This window comes from Lonchura striata, chromosome 2, assembly GCF_050655825.1.
Source record: "Lonchura striata isolate lonStrDom1 chromosome 2, ASM5065582v1, whole genome shotgun sequence".
NCBI classification, from domain to species: domain Eukaryota; kingdom Metazoa; phylum Chordata; class Aves; order Passeriformes; family Estrildidae; genus Lonchura; species Lonchura striata.
In genome coordinates, this window is record NC_140704.1 from 48,200,706 (window position 1) to 48,224,269 (window position 23,564).

General features: G+C 40.1%; 1 long non-coding RNA gene across 2 annotated transcripts; it reads left to right on the forward strand.

Moving 5' to 3' along the window:
* Positions 1-231: 231 nt before the first annotated feature.
* Positions 232-23,546, forward strand: LOC146768224 (uncharacterized). Of its 2 annotated transcripts, none has more exons than XR_014952248.1 (2): positions 232-18,592; positions 18,984-23,546. It is a non-coding gene; the product is annotated as an uncharacterized LOC146768224 (long non-coding RNA). The 2 variants fall into 2 exon arrangements; XR_014952247.1 differs by having other exon boundaries at positions 232-18,204.
* The last annotated feature ends 18 nt before the right edge of the window (positions 23,547-23,564 follow it).

Below are 23,564 nucleotides of genomic sequence, written 5' to 3' on the forward strand. Positions count from 1 at the left end.
TTCAGGAGCTTGTGGATAGCCCCCTCTTGCATCTGTCATCTGACCATTCACAAATCTTATTTTTTCTTTAACATATAATATTATAATGCATTGTGGGTTAGTATCTCTTTGACCTTTCAGGTCATCAAAGACCTCTACCTGCACCTTTGGATTATGTAGATGAGCCAGGGAGAACATGAGGGTCCTAATGGCTGGTGCTACAGAGCAGTCATGAATTAAAGAGGAGATTGATGGGGTTCCCATAATCTGTACCAACATGCAAGATGTAAAACTGGCTTTCTCTGAGTGCTTTGTGCATTATGATGTGTTATTAATTTTTCCATCTGCCTGAGCTATCCTCATGGGACCTCCAGTTCCCTGACCCCGCTCCCTGCTGTACTGCTCTCTGGCCAAGCACTGATTGTCAGGCTGTCCCATGTGGGATCATGTTCACCATGACATTGCAAGTGTTTGGGCCCAGCACCAGGGCAGGAAGGTGAGGACAGAGGAGGAGAGCAGCACAGAAGGTTGTGTTTTGCTCCTGGCACCGGTGCAGATGTGCTGTGCCTCCAATGACACATTTTCTCCCTTGCCTTGCTGGGAGATGCTCAGCAGTGTCTCTGGGAAGGAAGATGTGGCTCTAGGGAGGTGTGATCCAACTGGGGCCTAAGATCCACAGGGAAAATGGGAGCAATAGGGAAATGAACTCCAACTCCAGCAGTGCTCAGTAGCAGCTCAAAAGCAGCAGATTTTTCTTTTCATATGGCTGCAGATAAAGTGTCTGCCTTTCCTTTTGCTAACTGTCAAACAATCACAGAAACAAACAAACACTGGGGATTTTACTGATTCTCAGTTCAACAACTTACATTTTCCAGTGGAAGCATATATAATTCTCAGAATTTGTAACAAGCTGTACCGCTGTCTGCTATTTTCAATTTCCTTACTATGATGTGGAGTTGCACCCTGCAGATGTGCTTTCATCTCCTCCTTAAAGTAGGTGAGTATATCTCACTGTAGATTTGCCAGACTTTTTGCAATTTGTCTTTTGGAAATGATCTGTAGTCTTTTTATACATTGCCCTTAGCTGCAAAACCCTCTTAAATCTCTGTCAAATAGGTAATAATGAAGAGAATACATTTTTATGCAGCATGGACCTTCTGACTGCAGCACACAGTTATCTCTTACCCTCCAATGTTCCTGCAGTACATCGAACTGTCAATCATCAAATGACCTGAAGAGAAAAAGGGAGACAAAGAAGCTGAGGAAAATTCTGGTACTTGAGTGAATGTACATTTTGCAAAGAGAGATCTAATAAAGACTGATGCAAAATGTGCTTAGTGGCAAACTAAATTAGCAGTATATGCTCATTTGGATCTACTAAAACTGATGTCTTCCAAAGGTGCAGCCCTGCATTGAAAGATTCATATGCAGCAGAATGTTCCTTCTTTAGCTGTCTGTGCAGGTGCACACCTACATACTTATCCATCTCACAGCCTCAGTGTCCCTGTGGACATTATGGATGCTGTGGGGCTTGTGGAGAACAGCCAGTGCACATGTGCTGTGCACACCTCCAGGGGCTCTGGGCACCTGCGTTGCCTTCACCCAGAGATGTTGCAGGGGGGAGTGGCTCCTGGATGTGTAGAAGTCAACAGTAATGAGAGTATTCATTGGTGTTGACCAGCTGGTGGCTACTGAGGACTGCAGCTGCCAAAGTCAGCTGAGGGCTGCTATGTGTAGGTGGGTATTGGCAAAAGCATGAGGCAGATAGATGCTGACAGAGATGATAAGAGCAAGTATGGATGTGCACAGATTTTTAGAGGTTTTGCAACTGGGCTGCATTTCCAAGCACCAGACTCAAGACAGTCTTCAAGTTGTCCAAGTAGGACTTTTGCAGGATTGATTTTGGCTAGTGAGTGAAGCAAGTGAGAGGTGTTGAAACATCCCAGATCAGGTTGTTTTTTTTAGCTCAAGTTAAGGTGCCTTACTGTTAATATGAAGGGTTACCCCACATCTTTCATGTCCTGTTGGGAATTTCACTGAAGAAGCTGTGTTTCTGTGAAGATGAGCTGATCACAGAGCACTTCAGACCCTGTCTTGTGATGGATTCATTTTCTGGGTGTCCACAGGAGTCAAAGAAACTCTTCATGCCCCACATGAGCCCGTGCTGGAATTACCCTCTGTCATCTAAACAAGTCTGATGCTCTCTTGACAAGCTTCAGAAAGAATTGAAGTCCACATCTGGTCAGTGAAAAGGAAGATCAGTAGTTTCAGTCTCCAGGTCTCTCAGCACCAGTGGGACTTATTTGTCTCTTCTCAAAGTGTCATACAAAATGTTTATCACTCACATGCAATATTTAATACATAGCTCACTGTTTGTAAACATGCCAGTAACCCTCTAGATTCCCAAAACTGAAATTAATCTTGTTTTTCTGACAATGTGTGCTGTTGTTAGTAACCTATTTTAGTATTGTAGAATTCTTCTGAAGGCTCAGGTCTGTGGAAAATCTGATTTCTGCGCTTAAGAAATCACTGAAGCAAGTGATATGAAAGTGCACACATTATTTCGTGGGCATGAAGACAGGGAAGGAAAATATTAGCTCACACTTTGAGCCTTGTAAAGCAGTCCGCCTGTGGTTTCCTTCTCTTTGCTCACCAACCTGACTCATCTGTGAATACAAAGTTAATTACTGTCTTTATATGGACAAGCCTCAGATCAATCTCTCTGTTCCAGACCCATCTGCTTGTGTCCAAATGAAATTTCAGCCTGTCTGTCTGGCATTTCCTCTTGATGTGTCACCCCGGGCTCCAGTTCAAGAAAGCTAAAACTCAGCTGTTCATCCTTCATCACAATTCTTAGCTGTTATCAACAATCTCTTTTGGAGCAGTTCTGCTGTTTGGTAGGTTGCCCATGTCTTGTATTTTTCAAAATATTTTCAGTTTTATGCTTGTTCTTTCCATCTTCACATTTAGAAGATACTTCTTAAGCATCCTGAGGAGTGATCTTTAATCTTTTGTTGAATCTCCCAATAAAATTCTCTTTTGCTAGACCAAAAAAACAAACCTCAAAAAACCAAGCAAACAAAAAGAAAAAAAACCAAGAACCTAATGAATTGCTAAAATTACCTGTGCTTGCTTTCCTAAGCTGAGGCTCAAATTATTCAGATTTTTTTTCTGAAATTTGCTAGCATTGCTATTTAAACAAGAACCTTACACGCAATTCTTCCTTCAAAGGACTCCCATGTCAAGAATCTGCTGGCAACAAAAGCACATCAGAGTGGAGAAAACACCATTCCCCCATCTGAAATCAGTCCTTCAGTTCCTTGCATTTAGCTGTGATTTGGCATCTTACTCTGGCTAGACAAGGGAGCTCTGCACTTGTATTAGATCTTTGTCGCGTGCCTCTGAATTTGTATGTTTTTCCTTGTATGGGGCTTTGTGGCTACAGCTACAATTTGCAAAGATCAGTGTTTTCTAATTCACTAATTTGCTTGTTGCTGTTTCCATGGTGCTCTCATTTGGCAGGCAGGGAGCACTCTTAACAAGTGCACTGAAGTCAAGCTGGAATTAATTTCTGCTTTTCTCTCTTTGCTTTCCTTGCCCCTCCAGTGGAGGGGTGTGGAAAGGGCCACCAGAACTATTTCTTCCAGTTTGGTGGGAAGTAACTCAAGTTGGAACAGGGGCACTCCTGCCCTCAGCAACAGATCCTGGGACAAAAAGGAGGGTGAACCTGCCTGCACTGACCTAATCCTGATGGATGAACTCTGCTGATGGAGAGGGAAGGCAAAGCAGAGGTGGCAAGAAAGATGTCAATGAGGCATGGCAGGAAGGTGTGATGTTGACTTGGACAAAGAGGTGCCCCTGCGAGCACAGAACTCAGGGTAGGAGGTAGACACAAGTCCCTGCCACCACGGTGTGTCTGTGCATCTTCCAGTCTGAGGTGGTCCCCCATGAGACTGTGGAAAGGCAGCTAGACAACCTGGTTAAGAAACCTGTTTCATTCCTACTCTTGATGTCAGGGTATTTACCCCTTGCAAAGGTTATTTGACTAAAATGTAAACTGGTAAGTAGACTGCAACAGATCTAAGTCCATGTTCTTTCATTCTGAACAATATTTGTGTTTCTCCTTAAGTACTATTTGTTCTGTTTCCTCATCAACCTTTTTTCCTTTTTCCTAAACCTGCGAATACAATTAATTTTTTTTTCAATCAAACGTTTAAATTCACTTGTGTGGTACACTGCCACAGTGTCCTCTCTCTCAAAAACTCAGATATGGGCAGAATCTGGCTGGAAAGCTGTCCAATGGAAAAGAGCAGCAGAGCCAGGGCAGTGATCATTCCCTTGCACCCAGCACTGGTGAGACCTCACTTTGAACCCTGTATCCAGTTCTGGGCCATCACTACAAGAAAGATGCTGGAGTGCTGGAGCATGTCCAGAGATGGGCAATAGAACTGAGGGAGAGCCTGGAGAAGACTAATGAGGAGAGGTTGAGAGAGCTGGGGTTGTTCAGCCTGGAGAAAAGGAAACTCAGGGCAACCTTATTGCACTCTGAAAATACTTGAAAGGAGGAAGTAGAGAGGTGAGGATCTGTCTCTTCTCCCAAGTAATAAGCAAGAGCACAACAGGACAAGCAGCTTGAGGAAATGGCTCAGGTTGCTTTAGGTTAAGATTGGATATTAGGATAAATTTCTTCACTGAGAGGGTGTTCAGATATTGGAACAACCTGTCTAGGGAAGTGGTAGACTGCTGTCCCTGAAAACGTTCAGTGAATGTCAAGCTGTAACATTCACTTTGGGACATGGTTTAGGAGTGGACTTGGCAATGCTGGGTTAACGGTTGGCCTCGATGATCTTAGAGGTCTTTTGCAACCTTAATGATTCTACAACTCTGTGACTCTCAGATTCATGTTGCTGTTTGCTGTCATCACCCAGAATTCACAGCTGGTTTATCAAGTTTCTGTCCAGGTGACAGTGCTTACATCCAAAGCAATTTGAACTGACTTTAACAGTGAGATTTTGTGACACGGTATTAGATGCTTTGCAAAATCACTGTATATCATAGTTGTCATATTTCATACATTTTTTTAAATATTCCTTTGTATCAACTCTCTTCAGTATTCGGTTTGCTTGGTGTCTTCCTTTCCTTCCTTCCATTTTTCTGAGACCTGCCTTGTGGTAATTGTAAGTGTGGAATTCTCTGCCCTTCCCTTCTGCCTCCCTGACTTGTTTTAAAAAAAGTCAAATAATAATTACATGATTACATTATGCTTCAACATATTTACTTGGTTAATAAATATATTAAGAGAACTTATTAAATACAAAGAACATGTTGCTAAGTCAACTCCACATCTTGTAGCACAATCCTTAATTATGTAAACAATCACCCCACAAATAGTCCCTTTGGGTTCAACAGCAGTACATGGACAAGGGAGGATTTCTTGTTAAACATTCAAAATTGGGTCCAATGCAGAACATAATGAGACTATATTATGGTAATGATGCCTGCCAAGGTAAAAATAGGAGAGGCAGATGGTAGAGGAGAGAAAAATGCTGAATATTTATCCCATTAACAGTGTGAACCAGTTTGAGTCTTAAAATGAGGGCAGAGAGAGGCAGCATTGTAAATCCTTTTCCTTGGGGGATCAGTTTCAGTTCTCTTGGTCCTTAATGGTCATTAATTCCATTAGCAGCTGTATCTCCACTTCTATTATGAATAATACCACATGAATACTTACTGTACAGGTTCCTATTTTCAGTTTTTTTTTTTTTTTTTTTATTTAGAGTTCCTATGATCAGTTCTATATTCCAATTCCATGTTTAAAAAAACAAATTAACAGTGCAGGTAACTGAAGACTCTCATTAAGAACTTAGCAGTATAGCCCTTTCTCTTGTAAATTTGATTTTCTTGATAGCAATCTCCATTCTGCATCTCCCTTCTTGGACAGAATTCTTTTGAGAGGTGAAGAAGAGTCAGAGGATGACAACTCTCTTCAGAATTTTTGGTTTAAGACCTCATTGAAATGGGATTTATGAAGTTTATGTGATCCTCAGTTCATTTTCTAGGTTTGTCAGTGTAACTCTGTGAATAACATGGCCTGTCATCTAGCCAAGGTAATTAGCTTTCTGTACAGAGAATGAATAGGAAACTTTGAAATCCAACCTCTAAGCAGAGTGCAGGATCAGTGTGAAAAGAACCAGTGGGGATATTTTATTTCCCTGGATTGTATTACTTCAGACAGCATCAAATAAACTGATGGTGAGAAACACAAGTCTGAAAATGGGGTAACCTCATGGTATCCAGAGCTCAGATGTAGCAAGAATCTTGTTTGCTTTCATGTCTTTGTGACCGCTCAAATTCGTGTTTCTTCTCTCTGTTATCCCTTTTAAAAAGTGAGTCTCCTCCCACCCCTGTGGTAATTGAAGGACTACATTCTTTTGTGCTGCAAAATGGACAGGATCTAACCTCTTCTGGTTTCTGCCCACCATTCCTGGTCAGTTCTTCCCTTTCAAGAAACCAAGTGCCTGCACCCCGGCAGAAGCCTCTGACAGAGCAACTTTCAAGTTTCCTTTTCCAGTTGGACTGGCTTGGCAACCTCTCTAAGAGTTTGCTCAAGGTTCAGCAGGTGTAAGACGTGTTAAATTCTGAGGATATTAAAGACTGTGCAGTGGTTTAAATCCAGCAGTCACAATGCCTGAAAAGAGTTGGTGTGCAAATTTTACCAGGATTTTGTCTGAGATGAAGAATGTTAAATTGAAGGGGAGGACAGTTAATAGGTGTTAGGAATAATAAAATAATAATAAAAAAATAATTAGAAATCCTAGAAACCCAGTGCAAAATAAATTAATTGACCATATACCAAATATTGCTTTTGATTCAAACTGCTTTTGATTCATTATGTTTAAAAATGTATTATAGAATAAAAGGTGTAAATCTGATAATTGTAAAAGTACGATAAGTAACTTTCAGTTCTTGAAAGCTTCTCAGTTTCCTTAAGTGAAGTATTCCCATCTTATTTCAGGGAAATAAGGGTTCCCACTTTTTTTTTTTTTTTTTGTGTCTTGCTCTGTAAGCTAGATTTTCTTCTCATTTGTGCAGATGCAGCTTTACTGCAGTCAGAAAGGCTGCATTTTATTAAAAAATATATAATAGTTGCACAAAATGTACTTGATAGTAAAAGAAAGCTTCTGTCATGCCCTGATTCCATTAGCATACACTCTCCTCTCTGTGGTGAAATAGATTTATTTCTACACATGGAATGTAAATATCAAATACTGCACTAACTTAAATTTTCAGGGATGTAGTTTTTTTCCAAAAGCATCTTAGGGAAAGCAGGGATGCAAGTAGATATACAGTTTTATTGTGACTGAGTGACTTTAAGTGGTCAAGTTTTACAATACAAAATGTCTGTGCAAGACCAATCAGCCCTAAATTAGTCCTTCTCTGAGACCTTTCATGCCAAGATTAGTCTTAAAGCAAATATTCATTTGCTCCCCATCATCTAAAAACTTATGTCTTTTCTCAGTAGAAGAGGCTGATAATGTTGTGGTCCACAGCAAGGCATAAAGTTTGGCTCCCTGAAACGATCTGTGAAACCAGAGACTTGGAAACCTTAAGGTGAATTGGTGGTTTAGAATGTTTTTCAATGCCTTGGTCATTTGAGACATCACTTTATCTCCCTTGCTTTTTAAAAATTTCCTTTAGTCTCCCTCTCTTTCTCTTACATAAAGCAAAGGAAAAGGGTCAGCAAAGGGCTATGGCTCAGTTTCTCCAGGAGGCAGGTTGGATTAAATGGAGAAATGAAAAAGCTTTGTGCCTTGTTCATCCTTTTCATAAACAGCTGAAAATTAAATCACACGTATCCTTGGTTTTCAATAGCCAAAGCTGAAATGATAGATTTCCATCAGGCTTAGTTTGTTTACTGGTGCACAGGCCACAATGTTTGGAGGTCATGTTGCAAACAGACTTTGCCTTGAGACTGATGCATATCTCACACTCCTGTTTCTTTACAGTGAAGAGATGGAAAATCAGGATTTGAATTGAAGAATGTCTTGTATTTCAAGTAACCTTACCCTGCAGAGAGTTTCTTGTCTGTATTTCAACAAGTAGCAGGGCTGATTATTATTACTGAAGGTTGCTGAGACAGTTAAGTGTTTGTGGATGTGCTCCTGCTTGTTAGAATTGTTATAAATGAAAATTTGTCCAGCCAAATTAATATGAAAAAAGAAAATATTTATTTTGCAATCAAATTCTATCTAGCCTGCCACAAGGAAAGAACAGAGCCGAGCCCGGGGTCGGCCCTGGGTGTGCAACAAGGAGTCAGCCTCAGCAGAGTTTTTCCTCTATGCCCACACGCCTCCGTCCTGGCCCGAGCAGTTTTTATAGGGAAAATTCCACCTGAGGCCAAGATTTCAGCAATCAGTCTTTTCTTCTATTCAGAGTCCATATGTTAATAAGATTTTCTTTGTTGGTGATGAGGGAGAACAATTCAGCGTCCGGAGTTTGTTGAATCCCTTGATGAAATTTACGGGAATTCTGAAACACTGCATTCACATGTATCTGCCCAAGGATTTCCATAGTATCCATCTCGGATTGTTCACGCAAACAATCAGCACCTGGGGTTCCCCCCCCCCCCCCACCCCGTATCTCCCCAGACATGGCCCATCTCCTGGCGAGCCGCACCTTCTTACTTGTAAATCAGTTTCTAAGATACACCTGGTCTTGCCTATGAGGGTGGAGGGAATCCTAATACAAACGTGTATACTCTAACAAATATTCAATATCACATATGTCATATTAGAAATGGCGCAAATTATATCTACTACATATAACAAAAATAAGGAAGAGGACCATGTCCAGCTCCCATTTATCTAGGCTTGTACTATGGCTCAGAGCGACAGGGATGCTACTGAGATATTTGGAATAATAAAACAAGAGGGGGTCAGCACAAAGTCATTGGAGATGGTAGAGACTATGTTGGTGAGGACTCTTATGAATAAATTCAAGCAAATGTTTAAGATTTGAGGAGAGATGCAAATATGTTCTCAAGGTGCAAGTATGACCCATGGCATGAACTAAGCACATAAAGAAAATTAATATTATAATTAAGATCCAAATTCACTGTTTACCTTCTACATGCCACTGTGCTAAATGTTTATTTGTTATTTGTATGCAAACTGGTGATAGAACACGCTGGCAGAAGCCCATATTCTGGCCTAACAGACGTTAGTCCAGGGTGTCCAAATCCTGTGAATAAAACAGGTTAAATAATATTCCTGTTTAATTTTTTTTTTTTTTTTTTTGCTGTTACCCCATGAAATAGCCTCTAATAGCATTAGGCTGATTTGTTCTATCTCCTATAATGGACAATGAAGTGTATTTATGGGTATAAAAGCAGTTCTAGTTGACTTCCCTGAATGCAACATTCACTCTTCCTAAAGTGCTGTACAGCAGCTTCTTGGTGTTGTCAGAGTTCTCAACAGTCATGTCTGCAGCCTAGTGAGGCAAGATTTTTTGTCTCATTTGCACAAATGAAGATGCATCCCAGCTACTAAGGAAAGGAAAGATAATGTTTTAACTATTTTTATTTTATATTCAGAAACACCTCAGTTAATAGAAACATCAGTGTAGGTACTGTAAACTGAGCTAATGTGATAAGGGAGATACAAGACAAGATAAGCATGGTAACGCACAATGATCTTGTTTCCAGTCATGTTTCAAAGATTTCTATCAATGTGAACCTGAAAAGAGACCTGTCCTTTCAATAGTTTTGGATAAAAGTCTGGTCATGATGTCAGAAATGTGTGGGTGTTTCAGGGAAAAAACACAATTCAAAGGACAGACATTAAAACACATTTTTAACTATGTGGGACCTGCTTCCCTATTCCCATATGTTTAGTAGATCAATATTAGCTCCTCTACAGTCAATAGAGCTCACTGATGTAAAACTGCTGTGTGCATGTTCTTAATGATTCATAGTTTTGAATCCTGGCCAGTTCTATCATTCAACGCTCACAAAGGAAAACAACCTCCTGCCAATCTGCCCTTTCTTGTCTCATCCTGTTATTTGTTAGGCATCTGTAGCCCATTAGTTGGCTTACTAGGTATTAATAAGTGATATAATTATTCATAGCCAGATCTGCTGATAAGAAATCGAATGCTCTGGTAAACAACTGACTACTTTTTTTTTCCGTGACATCAACAACAAAGTCAAACAGGGTACTGGAAAAAAGGACACTTCCCAGGACCATACTAAAAGATTGTATAGTTATGTAGAAGAGGAGAAAAGCTGCTTCCAAAACACTGATCAGGAATGTTCTGTGTCATTTCCAGTGGACACCTGCCACCACATCTTCTGCTCCCACCAGTGACACATGAACTCATATGGCTGATCACCCCATGCCAGGCCTGGCCACCAAGGGAACCTCTCTGGTCCCACCATATTTTCCTCCATAAAACCAGTACCTCAGGGTATAGGAGAGCACAAGTGGCTGTTGGATTAGTTTGTGGTACTTCCCTCCAATGCCGGTCTTGCCTCCCTGGCTAGGAGAATGCTTTTGTGGGAAGCCCTTTGGATATTACAGGACTGGCTGAGCAGGTGTCTGTCAGCACCCAGGGCTGCTTCTCACTGCTGCTGACTCATGTGCCAGTCATGTCGGCAAGGGCACAGTCCCCACGATTACAATATGTGTGGTTTGCAATATGTGTGTGTTTTATATTCAATGTGCTTTACATTATTGTGATTTCTCTGGCTTTGTTAGGGTTGCTCTGATACCCCCTGTGACATCAAACCTTTCCCCTCCTCCCCTTCCTCTCCCAGTGACTGCTTGACTATTAAGTGGTTTTGAGGCTGATTAACTGTAGTTAGAGAATTGAAAAATCTGGTTAACGCTGTAAACAATTGTGCAGCTTTTCTTTACAAAGTAAGTGCCATTTTTAGTGTTTAAAGTAATTGAAACTTGTTCTTTTTTGTTCTATGAATACTCTGAACAGGAGTAAGGATACTTACAAGGGAACAACTCTCAGTGATTGAATACCATTTTATGTGTCAGATTAATAACAAAGATTTTCAATGATAGTTCTGAGGTTAAGTTCTGACATGACCCTTTTACTTTCTTTCACATTTCCTGTGTTACTCCTGGTCTTGCAGTGTTACTATTCTTTGAGGCTAGAAGCTTCTGTGCAGAATGAAGATTCTTTTTTAAGTCTTCTCTTTGTCAAACCCTATCATTCTTCTGGCATCTTGTCCAATCAGTTACCCTTGCTCCTGAAAACATTTCAGAAAAATGTGAATTTTTCTCATCTTTGAGGTCTTGGTGTTTTTTATGTCTTTGTCTGAAAGAACTTGCCACTGGCCTTGGCCTTGCTCTCTGAAAGCAATAATATCAAGGGAAAAAAAAAAAATTACTCAGAAACTCTTTTTGATGAGTCTTTAAGTAACTGTCTTGCTGAAAGTAATTTTTGATGTTTCTGACATAATTTTTTATGTCTTTTCCAGCACTAGGTTTTTCAGCACCTAAATTGCAACTAGTTCTGTAGTTAGTATTCAACTTCTCTCTGTTGCTTGCACAGGTAACAGAATCTCCCTTACAACAGGTCACATATTTATTTTTAAAATGTGTTCTAGGATCTTTTATTAAAACCCTAGGGTTTCCCACTGAAACTTCTTTTGTGCTGGTTGGGAAACCTATAGAACTTATATTCTTTTCAGTGAGTTCCAGAATGTGACTGTCCTGATCTGAAGATCTTTTTATCTCTAAAGATCTGTCTGGGACAGACCTTGTGTCTAAACATGCTTGAATGGGTCTGTTTACAGGTGATTCACCTCCTTGTAGTATCTCTTGTTATGACTTTCCAAAAAGATTAGAGCTGTATTTTCTTAGTGCTAAAATGGAACTTCAGCATCAACATTAGCAGTTCTGTGAGAGTCTTTCAAGACTCTCAAGTCATCAAGTGAAGCAGGATTAAGACCTGTTTGGTCGGAGCCATGAGCTTTTGAAAGTTAAAACTTTTGCCTACACAAAACACCAATGGCACCTCTGGGACTTGGCTTGGGATGGGGATGAAGTCCATCATATTAAAAGTAAGGATGGAGTTCAAGTATTTCAGTTATTCCTCTGGGATTCCACTCTTCTTCAAGAGAATAGAAGCCATTGTCAGTGTTCTTTTACTCCCAGTTGTTTCAAGGGTGATCAGAATTCAAGTGCTATAGGCACTTGCTTAAAGATGTAACCAGTTTTGTTGGCTTTCCTGTGGAATTGATTTAACAAAAGATGTCTGTCAAGTGGGAGGGTGAGTGGGCAGGCCAACACAAGATGACTTTCCTGGGCACATATATCCTGGCATTTCTGAGAAGAGTTTTAGCAGCTCATTTCTGAGTATGGGAAACAAGGCAGAACAAAAGGGCAGGTGGCATGCCCAATGAAAAACTAAGGATAACAAACAATACATGAGTTGCCTGGATTTAGGTTTTAATGTTGTGGCAATTTGGGCGTGAAAGCTTATCAGCTTTTACAATAACATCTGATTATGTTTTTTTCTAGAAGGATGCTTATGTTCTGGAAAAGCCATTATGAAGTTATTGTTTTATTTTAATTTAATTTAAAACCATCCACCCTTTTATAACATTAGCCTCTGCATCTTGCTACAGCGTGATAGTCATTTGGGGAAAAAAAAAGAGGCCTGATAATTAACTTAGTTTTGTGCGTATATCTACAGAACAACCACAGCAGCAAGAGATTTGAAAGGACTGTTCCTTCTCTTTGTCTGCCTTCCAATTGCCCAAAATGCTATCTCTTCTGTTCTCCAAAGGAAGCAGCAGAGGTGGTAAGTCATGCTCTGCTCAGCTCATGCAATGTGCTTTGCATGTGTATTCCATTCAGTATGAAACACTGGAAGTGAAAAAAAAGTATTTTCCTTAAAAATGGGCAAAGTTTGCACAAATATTTATTAGTTATAAGCAATGCTTGAAGTCACATAATGCTGTAAGAGACCCAAGCTGACAAATACAAAGTTCATAGGAAGAACTTTGAAACAAATTTTCAAGTCAGATTATTCAATAAAATATCCCAAACAAACCATCAAAACCAACATAAAAATAATTGTGGTGGTACTTGTACGACAGAGGTCTTTACTGTGGGGGCAAGGCTGGACTGCAGCTTTCCTCCCAAGGGAAGGTGTGTGGCTGGGCTTGGACCCGCTACATCCAGAAGAAGCAGGTTTGCTGTGTGGGAATGGCTTCAAGTGCTGAGACCTGGATCACAGGGAGATGCTGTGAGTGTTTGTCCTTGCAGGATGCAGCGGGGCTGAGCTGGCTGGTGGTCTGGGACTGCTTATCAGAGGACTAAAGGTAAAAGAATGCTGGGAAAAAATACAAGTGTTTGATCCTCAAGTTCCAGCACACCTGCATTTGGTAGCAGGTGGCCTCATGCTGCATGTAGAGTTATTTGAATCTTCCCTTAGGATACTAAAAAGATAAAGTATGTTCACAGCCCACTGCCAGGGGTTGGATGACAGGCTGAAACTTATCCCGAGACATCTCATTTGTATGCTCCAGACCTGTCTGTGTATTGAATTATTTATTCCTTTGGCTTTTCCACTTTAATTTCACTTTTCAGAAGCTCAATTTTCTCTAGCTTCATTCTGTATTGTGAGTCATGCCCCATATACTGAGCAGTAATAGTGCATGCAAAGAGAATTGTACCAGCCAACACATCCGAAGAAAACATAATTTTTAGAAGGTGGAATCAGCCATGTTGCAGCAGAGCTAGTTTCAAATTCCCAATCTTGATGAAACTGCTACATGAACTTTTTTTCCCCTAGATTTATTTGCAGTTCTTTGAGATTTATTTCCAGTTAATGAAAATGTGATACATGTGATTACAGCAGCCTTAAACGACATCACAGATCATTGAAGAACAATTCCTCTCTGCAGCCAGCAGGATTGTAATTAGTATAATGTCCACTAAATGACAGCCCAGTCTGTGAACCTCAGTCACAGCTGCTTTGGGTGTTATCAGTCTTTCAAGACTTAGAATGAGCCAAGTCATGCATAAATGGTGTTTATCTTTGCATTGCAAATATGTCTGAGAGCTTATTATGGATGTCTCCAATTTCCTCAAGATTGATGCTCTAGATCAACCTGACTCTGCATGCTTTAGCCTAGGAGCTGAACAGGATATTTATGCAAAAAAAAAAAGATTATTGCGCCAAACATTGAACTTTGAATAGAAGTCATCAAAGATTTATCAAAACTGCTCTTTTATTTAACAGGAAATAAAAAGTCATGGCTGGATTCTTCACAAATGTAGCAGAGGAATGAATCTCTTGTCAGCTCCAAGAGGTGGATGGATGCCTTTTTATTGAGCCACCTATCACAACTCAAAGGGGACTCTTTCAGTTGCCTCTTTTTTTAATGAAGGTGAATGAGAGAGCAATTACTAATTTATCTGGAAACCAGCATTCCGGGACTAAAGTCTGCTCCAAAAGGACCTGACCTTTGATGGTTGCATGCAAGAATTCAGTAAGAGATGGACATTCTTGATGCAGAGAAGATGAAATCTTAGTCTTCTGCCCTAGTTTAAAGACTGTGAGTTATTCAGTAATAGCATGGAGAGAAATTCTGAAAATATGACTGTCTCTGGAATAAAATCTTAGTCCTGTTTCCTCCTTTCTTCTCGATAGAAACAATTTATAGTCAGCTGATGATATTTATGAATTTATAATTAATTTTTCCTCCTGGAAACTTTTCCCTTTCTCAAGTTTCCTCTGAGACCAAAGGGTTTTTATGACAGCTGCTCCAATGGCAGATTTGGATTGTGACAACAACATAGCTGGTGTACCATACCTTGGCTGAAAACCCAAACAGTCTCAACAGGGAAGAACAGCAGACCCTGCAAATTGACACCACATAACTCTGTAGCCCCTACATTGTCTGTACACATCTAAGTACATATGGAGCAGTATCCATTGTCATGTTAAATTCTTTTCTAATGCCATTTTCTTATAGAAATGGCAATTTGTAGTAGCTGAAGTTGGGATTTTTTAAGCTTCCAATTTAGAATATGCCATAAGGATTTTTTTTTTGCATTTTGCATGGGTATGGTACATCAAATTTATTTAGTAAAGAATGTATTGAACTTAATGAAGAGGTGGATGTAACCCATGTGAAAACTGATTGCAGTTAAATTATTGTATGCTGATCAAGTCTTATCTCCCAATGACTTTTCTGAATGCAGGCTTTTTGTTGCTGAACACGGCAAAAACCATTTAATCCCCAGTTGTTCTTAACGTAAGACTTTTCAGAGGAAAGGCCTCATAGGAATCTTCTTGGTATTTTTAGATTGTGGTCAGGATTTATTGTATTGTGTTGGCTCTTCAAGGCAGTCCATTAGGCAACAGTTTTTTTGGCACCTCCTTCAGAAAGGACATAAAAGCAGGTGTTGCAGTCATTTTGTCTTCGCAGTAAAAATCCTCACTGCGAGTCTGCAGCAAATCTGGGAGAGGTGAGTGGTCAGCAGGAGCTTCCCAGAGAGTCCTTTCCACAGAAGAAATCTTGCATGAAGAGAAGCCTGGTGGAATTGTCATCAGCTGTGCCAAAAGCACAGGGTAAATGAAACCAGCAAAAGATGAAATGAGATATCATCAACTCAGCAGCTGCAGCATTCCAGGATTTATACCTGCAGTTTCTCCTGAGTCTAACTAGGAGAGAAAACTTTGTCGCAGATGTGCATAATGCAATTGCTGCCTGAAGTGTTCTTCTCTGGGAGCCTGAAAGGTGCTGCTGTTTGCCTCCCACTGCTTCATCTGTGTAGTACTGACACAGCTAACATTATAAGGAGAAAAGGCAGAGCCAGAGGTTTCCAGCTGAATAATGTAAAACAATAAATAAACTGGGATAATCACTATAAACTTTTTTCCTCTGTTCTTTTACTATTTTTTTCTTTTTACCTTAAAACTGATTTTCTACTTTCCATCTTCATCAGCTGAGATTCTTCACTCAATTTTTCTTAATAGCAGTCCAAATCTGTTGCCTATCACCTGCTACTTACAATTGAATGAAGAACCTCTCTCCATATTACTAATTTAAATTAATTGTTGTGCTTAAATGACAATTTAATTTTGGCTTCTCCAATCCTCTCTAACCCCAAGGCAACTCCTATATGCTGTCTTGATAGGTGATTAATGACTTTCCATTCCTGGAACCAATGTGAAAGACAAAATAAATAAGACAACCAAGAAAAGATTCTCTTTTTTAACCTTTCTTTCACCTCAATCATTTCAGGAAGGAAGACAAGAATAGTAATAAAAGGTTCACTCTTCTTCAAGGAACATCAGCTCTGTTGGTGCCCAGTGTTAATTACCTAAAAAATATTTAAATAAAGGAACGTAACTTAAAAGGATTAATTTTTTTTCTCTTGTCAAGTTGGAGTGGCAGCACAAAATGGATTTCTTCTGTGCCTGTTAACACTACCTTCCTTTAAGCTCTTATGTTGTTCCTCAAAATCTAGATAAGCCTAAGGACAAGAGCAATGTTTTTTGTAGGTGTAACTCTAGAGTTAATCTAATTCAATCTACAGTGATTTATAGAGCACTAATTGCTGCCCAGTGTCTGTTTTGTAGTAACACTTTGGACTTAAGAGGTACAAGACCCAAAGTACTTTATAGTCTGAACTCATCTTGTCCATGTTTAATGGATTTTTATCACCCTTGTCCACTTGTTCTCACCCCTCAGTAGCATGGATGAACAGAGATCCAAACTTCACACAGAATACAGCTGTTGTTGTGATATTCCATGCAGGAAATAGGGAATTAAATTGATCCATAAAGTCTTCTTGCTTCCCTTCATCTTCTCAAGGGCAACAGCAATCACTCAAACACATCCTGCCTCTTTGAGTGATGATCTGTCATGTTGGGCATTTTTTCAAGTGCTTGACTGTGATTTGACAATCACCTGTGGCTTTCACACACTTAAAGGTTCCTTGTGCTGTTTTCTCCATAGTGAGACTGCCTCTATTCCTCAGTGCCATATAATCTGATCAGGTGAACATCAGCTGGGCCCCCCTTCCTACAGTAACCTCAAACCCTGGTTAACTAGATTATTCTCAGGCTGCAGCTGAGTAGAGAGTCACCATTCCTCAGCAGCTCTGTGCAAAGCTGATAACTCTGTTTTGAGAATAAGGGACTTGCGCTCACATAATATACTTGAGACAGATTCTCAGGAAGCAGGAATATTTACTTTATTTAAGAGTCTTCTATGTCCCTGTTTACAGTTCCTGCTGGGACTCACACTGTTTAAGGGAAGCCTTTGGTATCACCTACAGTTATTTGATTTTACGCAAACCAGTTCAGTTAATATAGTCTGTATCTGGTGTGCCAAGGGGTGGATCACATAAGCTGGTTAGCAGGTGTCACTAATAAAGCAATGAACCCAAAAAGTAACATCTGTCTCATCCTACTCAGGCTCTCAGATGATAATTACATCACCTGCTACATAGCTCATTAGCACTGTCAGCTCTTCATTTCTTGGCTCCCAAGAAGGTGGGGGAAGGCAAGTACCCCACCTGTGTTTGGATTTCCACTAAGCAGGTATAAATCTGCTTGAGTCTTCATCTTTTCATGGAGAGACTCAGAGGCTAGAACGTTATGTTAGATGCTGCTCTAGCTACTTGTCAGGACTTTGCTTGACTTGATGGTCTGAGAACAAGGTGACAGTGATATTGCTTAAAAGAAAGTGAAACCTGACTTACAAAAGGGTGACATCTTTAAAAGCTGGCAATGAAAGTGGTATTACTCTGAGGGGCCAGGGAATATCATCCTGATCCTTAAGTTGAAATGTGAAAAGACCACAACCTGGTGATGTCTGCCTTCAGAAAGGACTTTAGGGGCTGAGGATGTGGCTTAGTCTGGAGGTGGAACCTGGAACCCCCGTAAAAGAATGAGAGCAAGAGAGACCATTCCTATTACCTTTACTGCACAATGCCACGCTGACCTGGCAGGCAGAGGAGTTCACTCACAGAGACAGCACCAAAGGCAAGAGGCTCCTTTGATGCTTCTGGCCTGCTGCAGATTGTTTTATTAATTGCTGACACTAAATGTGAGTAGTGAGCTAATTCTATGAGTGGTGGAATTGGAGCACTGAAGCAGGAAGACTTCTTAAAGAGCGCTTAAAACTCAAGAAATTAAGGTGCTACCATCTCAATTTACAGACCTTGTGTAACTGAAGTCTGAGGGGTGAGTACAGTGCAGTCAGATTAAGAACTGTGTGTCTGCTCCAGCATCTGATCTCTCAGCTTGTGTGTTATAGTTTGTGTGTCGGGGGGTGCATTATGCAGAGAAGCAGCCTGTATTTTCACAAACTTTACTAATGTCACATAAGCCAACATAAAGGACACAGGGGTTTTTGAAAAACCAGGCTATAGCATTGTGGCCTATGAATACAACATGGAGAACTCTGGGCAGATATTGCCTGACCCCAGACTGGGAAGTGGTCCTTTCTGCACAGCTAATATTAACCCAGCACTCCAGCCTTGCTGCAGGGCAGCTGCGACCTAACCTAAGAAAAAAGCTCCATAGACACAGGTGTGCCCAGCCTGCTACCTTTTATTTGAACAAACTGTGTGTAAGTGTCCAGGAGACAGAAGTTGTCCCCGTTAACATTTCATGCAGGCTTGCATGTCCCACTGCACTCCTGGTACTTGGTGGAGGATCAGCACAGGTGCTTTGTGGTGTCCCTGGGGTCTTTAGAGAGCAGACCCTTGCAAGTGGTGTGGAGGATAGCACTGCTTTTGGTGCTGTAGTCTTCAGGAAGAAATATCTCTCTTCCAGGCTGGGTATGTGGGAGCTTTTGCACACCTAAGGAAAACTGTAAGAAATGCCTTAGCATCCGATGAAGATTTATGTAAAGGAATGAAACAAATTTTCTCTCCTTTCCATAAAGCACCTGTGAGTTAGTTTCAGGATGTCAGTAAAGCAGATTTGCCTGCCAGTTGTACTAATAATGTGTATTACAGTAACCACCAGAAGCCACAAGACTGCATGCATCTCTACAAAAAAACTACAGCACAAAGTTTAAGAGCTGCAGCCCTGGTTGAGATACAGGTACAGCAATGGGGCTGGATGATGTTGGATAATATACACAGAAGGCATCTCCTGTGGCAAGAAGGGAAAAACCAGGGAGGGGAGAACTTAATAAGACTGAGTTGAAAGACACAAGGCAACAGTTGATTAGGATGTGGTGCGAGCGAAAGAGAAAGCAAGAAAGGTTTGCATTCACTTTGCATTTCTTGAGCCAAAATGTTGGTGATACAGAATAATAAAGAATGTGGATGGGCTAAAACCAGAAGTTGCTCTTCCATGGTCTGTATGACTCATGCAACACTTGGGCTTGGAGACATAGACTTTGTTCCAATGGCTCACAATAAGGTAGTTTTCCCCCTTCCATCCTTCATCACATGGAAGTGGACCCTGCCCATCCCCTGTGCTGGTTGGGATGGGGCTCACAGTAGACCCATGTTCCTTTCAAAGAGGCTTTTTCAGGCAGTTCACAGATGTCCTTGTGGGAAGGCTGCTGAGCCAGGGCCAATGCCAGACTTGCCTTTTTTGGGACAACTAGCTTGACAGCAAATATTTAGCAGAGCAGATGCATTGGAGGGACCTGAATGGTTTCTCCTGGCAGGACAGAGTGAGACTCAGTGGGTGTAAAATGAGGATAGCTTGTGAGAAAGGTGCTGCAACCTGCCCAGAGAAGGACCAGAGGCAAAAGAAGTGAGTGGCAGCTCTCAGGGAGGCACAAAGAACCACCATTTTTTTGCAGGAAGGCCACACTCCAAGGTTTTGGGGACTGCTGCTTTATTTAGCTGCTGTTTCCCTTGGTATTATTATTATTATTATTTTTATTCTAGACACAAGGGCAAGCAGTTGGTAGCCAGAAGCTGAAGTGGTATGACCCTTGAAATGAAGAATGGCTGGAAAGACAGTGGCTGAAATGAAGCGTGGCTGGCTCTGTTGGCATGGGGTGGGCAGTCCGGAAAGAGCCCAGAGATCTACTTTTCTATTGTGGCCATGTTCCTGCAGTATTGCCCTTGGAAGAGAGCAAGGGGTGGGCTCTGCTGCCTGGGCCTGCCAGGGAGAGAGGGTTACATGGAACAGACAATACAAATTGAAGGGCTTGCTTCAGTACCACTGCTGCACTGCTTCTGTTAAACATTGAATTTCACCCACAGCTATGTTTCATTTTTTTCTGTTTGAGATGCAAAGCTGAAACAATTCTCACGGTCTCTCAGTTTTGTCTTGTCAGCCTCTGACCCTGTCAGCTGGAAAACTGCTAGTAGCATAGTAATTATCCAGACATTGATTTACTTCATTCTAATGAAGGTAGATTTAGGTGTGCTTCTCATGGTGTGCATGTGTGACTGATTAGCACATTTTAAAGCCTCATAGCTTCCTCTCCTTCAGGTGTCCCAGGAGAAGTTATTATTTATTTTCAATATCTCATTATTGTGAGTCATTGGGTCAAAGCAATATGATCCGCATGATGTTCTGACAGTTTTCAGTCTGCCAGTTTGTACATGGCATAGAGTCCTCTCTCTTTGCGTGGTGAATGATGTGCACTTCAGAGCAGTGAGCATCTAGACTTTGCCTGATGTATTGCGTTATTTCCAGTTCAACTGCTGCAACTCTGGCTTTATATATCATACATATTGTCTAATACAGATAAGACTTTGTCCATCTAGCTGCCTGTCTCAGTACTTACTGGGCACCATCCATTACTGTATCTCGGTGCTGAACACAGTAAGATAAGGAAAAATTCAGTCATCACAGATTTTTAAAGTATATACTCTTGCAATTGGATTTATGGTAATGTATATATAAGATATACATACATATTTATACATGTGTTGCTTGTACATACATGAATAAAATAAGAAATTTAAGTTCATTTGATTGAAAAAAATACATTAATGTAGGCAAGTGCTGTGCAGAGTTTCTTGGGGCCCTCAGGAGATGGATGTACATGCTGACCTGCAGCAGTCCTACTAAAATTTTTCTGGGCCTCTTTTGTACCAACCCTGCCAAGTGCTCATTCTCCAGGCACATAGCAGTTTTCTATATAAAGGATGATTTTAAAAATAACTCCCATGTACCTCTTAGATCCAGATGCTCTTTTTAGCTATGGAAAACTCAACATTGTGATGACATATATTCCCACTGGGGAAAATATTTATTCGCCTTGCATTGCAAAATGTAGTGTGCAAAATCTGGATGATAATTTGGGACTGCATTTATTATGAAATGCCTCAAATATGAAATGAAACACTTGTGTTGGTCTGATCCTATTTGTAGTAAAGCAAAGTACAGAAGGAGTATGCATGGGAATATCATTCACACTCCCCCCTCCTTATATTTTATGTGTTCTATTTAGGAAGTGACCCTTACCCACCAGCCAGCAAAAGAAATTCTATAAAAAGAAAAAGGGGAAAAATGCATCTTTTTGATCATTTCTGATAATACTTGTGAGCAGTACTTTCTGAGGTAGGATAAAAAGTACAAGATATGTGGTAGTCAGGTGTTATCTTGTACAGATATAAATAGATCAGACAAATGACATCATAAGTTTTTGTGAGAAGAGTAACACTGATGAGCTTTTTGCAAAATAATGAACTTTAGTCCCTATGGTATTCATGGGTTCTTTTTTACTTTGGATTTAAATGGGATAAGATTGAGATGGCATACTGCATTTATTCAGCATCTTTTATGGAACGAAAGATCTCTTTTAAATGCTCAATAAATCAGACTTGTCTGCACATATTTAAAATAAATGAGTCAGGTTAATTTTACAAAGACATCTGTCTAGTTCCATTTTAGAAAACCTATATGGTCTCTAGTGGCTTCTTTAGAAGGTTGCAGCTCTTCCGAGTCTCCCATGACACTTTCTGCTGACCCTGTGCATGTTCCTCTGATGGCACTAAGTGCTATATTTAGTCAATTAAATCTCGACAAATAATTAGAAAAAAGGGCTGTAAGCAATTCTAAGGTATCCAAAGTTTGTAGGCGTAAGTGTGGTAGTTCCACTGGGGCAATGAATGGTGAATGGTGTTGTGCTGCAGCATCTATCTCCAGATGGAGTCACCGAGTCTAAGTGTAGGAAGAGGTCATAGTAAACTGTGATGCTGTGTTATTTACTGAAGGGAGAGGATCATGATTTGGGCAGCTCATACTCAATTCATGTTGGTCAGCTGTTCTTAGCACATAGGAAAATATTCTATAGGCAGTTTTATGCTGTGATGAGACTTTGAATGGCTAAAACTACTTTCTGATATGCCAGAAACATTCAGTTTGGCCCTACCACAAAATTTCCCTCTGAGTCTACATGTTACATACGTTGCAGAAATACATTAAAAATGGTTTGCTGAAAGTGGCAAGTGCTGTAAATTTTAAATGGAAATGCTCAGTAACATCTGTTGCTGATGGGTTTAGTGACTGTGCTTCAAGTTGGGTAACTGAAAATTCCATAGTCTGATGCAAAAAAGCCAAGACACATACACTTCTATTCTCCTCCCAACCATCACATAGTCTTTATTAAGCAGAATATTAAATTAAATCTGAGCAGCATTTATCTCCTGAAATTCAATTTTTCTTAACATGTCAGATAAAATTCATTCCATCTTCTGTCTGATTTTTAACTGCTTGCTAGCACAGCACCTATTGCAAACTGCTTATGGTAGTAAAAAAACTGATGCAATACTTGTCTGGATTAAGAGTAAGGCATCCAAAATAAATTTGAGTAAAATTACCTTAATTTAGCAAAGTACTTCAGCTTTAAGCATGGAAATAGCCAATGAATCACATGCTTAAAGTAAGACTCATGTATGATATGTGCTTCTTGCTAAATTAGGCATAAATTACATCTACATATTAAATGGCAGCAAAAGCCCAGTAAAAGACAAAAGCAAGCAAGCAACCAACCAAAAACACAAAGTAAAGATAAACACAAAGTAAAATAAACACAAAAACTTTGGTTCAGAAGCAATAGTTTCTCAGATGTAATGCAGTCCACATAAGGCCTTTTTTGTTTTTACTCAGTCACTTTATTATTTATTGCTCAGTATCAAAAGGAATAAAACTGACATTGATTAAAGGCCATTGTGATTTGTAGGTAATAGTCATATAATTCTTTGAATAGTATGATGCATATTGTAGGGATAAATCAAAGTCTTAGAAGACTGAAAAAGGGGGGAATCACAGTATGATGCAATAATGTAAACAATAGCACATATGTATAGATTAATATGGATTTCCTTTTCTCCACTTGACAGGCCTGATCAAAAGTAGCAAACATTTCAGTTGTAACAAACATTTGAGTTGTTCCTTTGAATGGGTGAATATATCTATAAAAAATAATCTTATAAAACAGACTGGATTAATATGTCTCTACTGCTTTTCCTCTTGATCCTTAAGGATTATCAGAATCCTCTCTCACTGAGTTTATTGGTTGTTTAAGAAAATGAGCTGAGCAAATGTTGTTTGATGTGGAAAAAAAAAACCCTGCTGATATTCCCACAGAAGGTATGAAATCAGATACTTTTGATCAG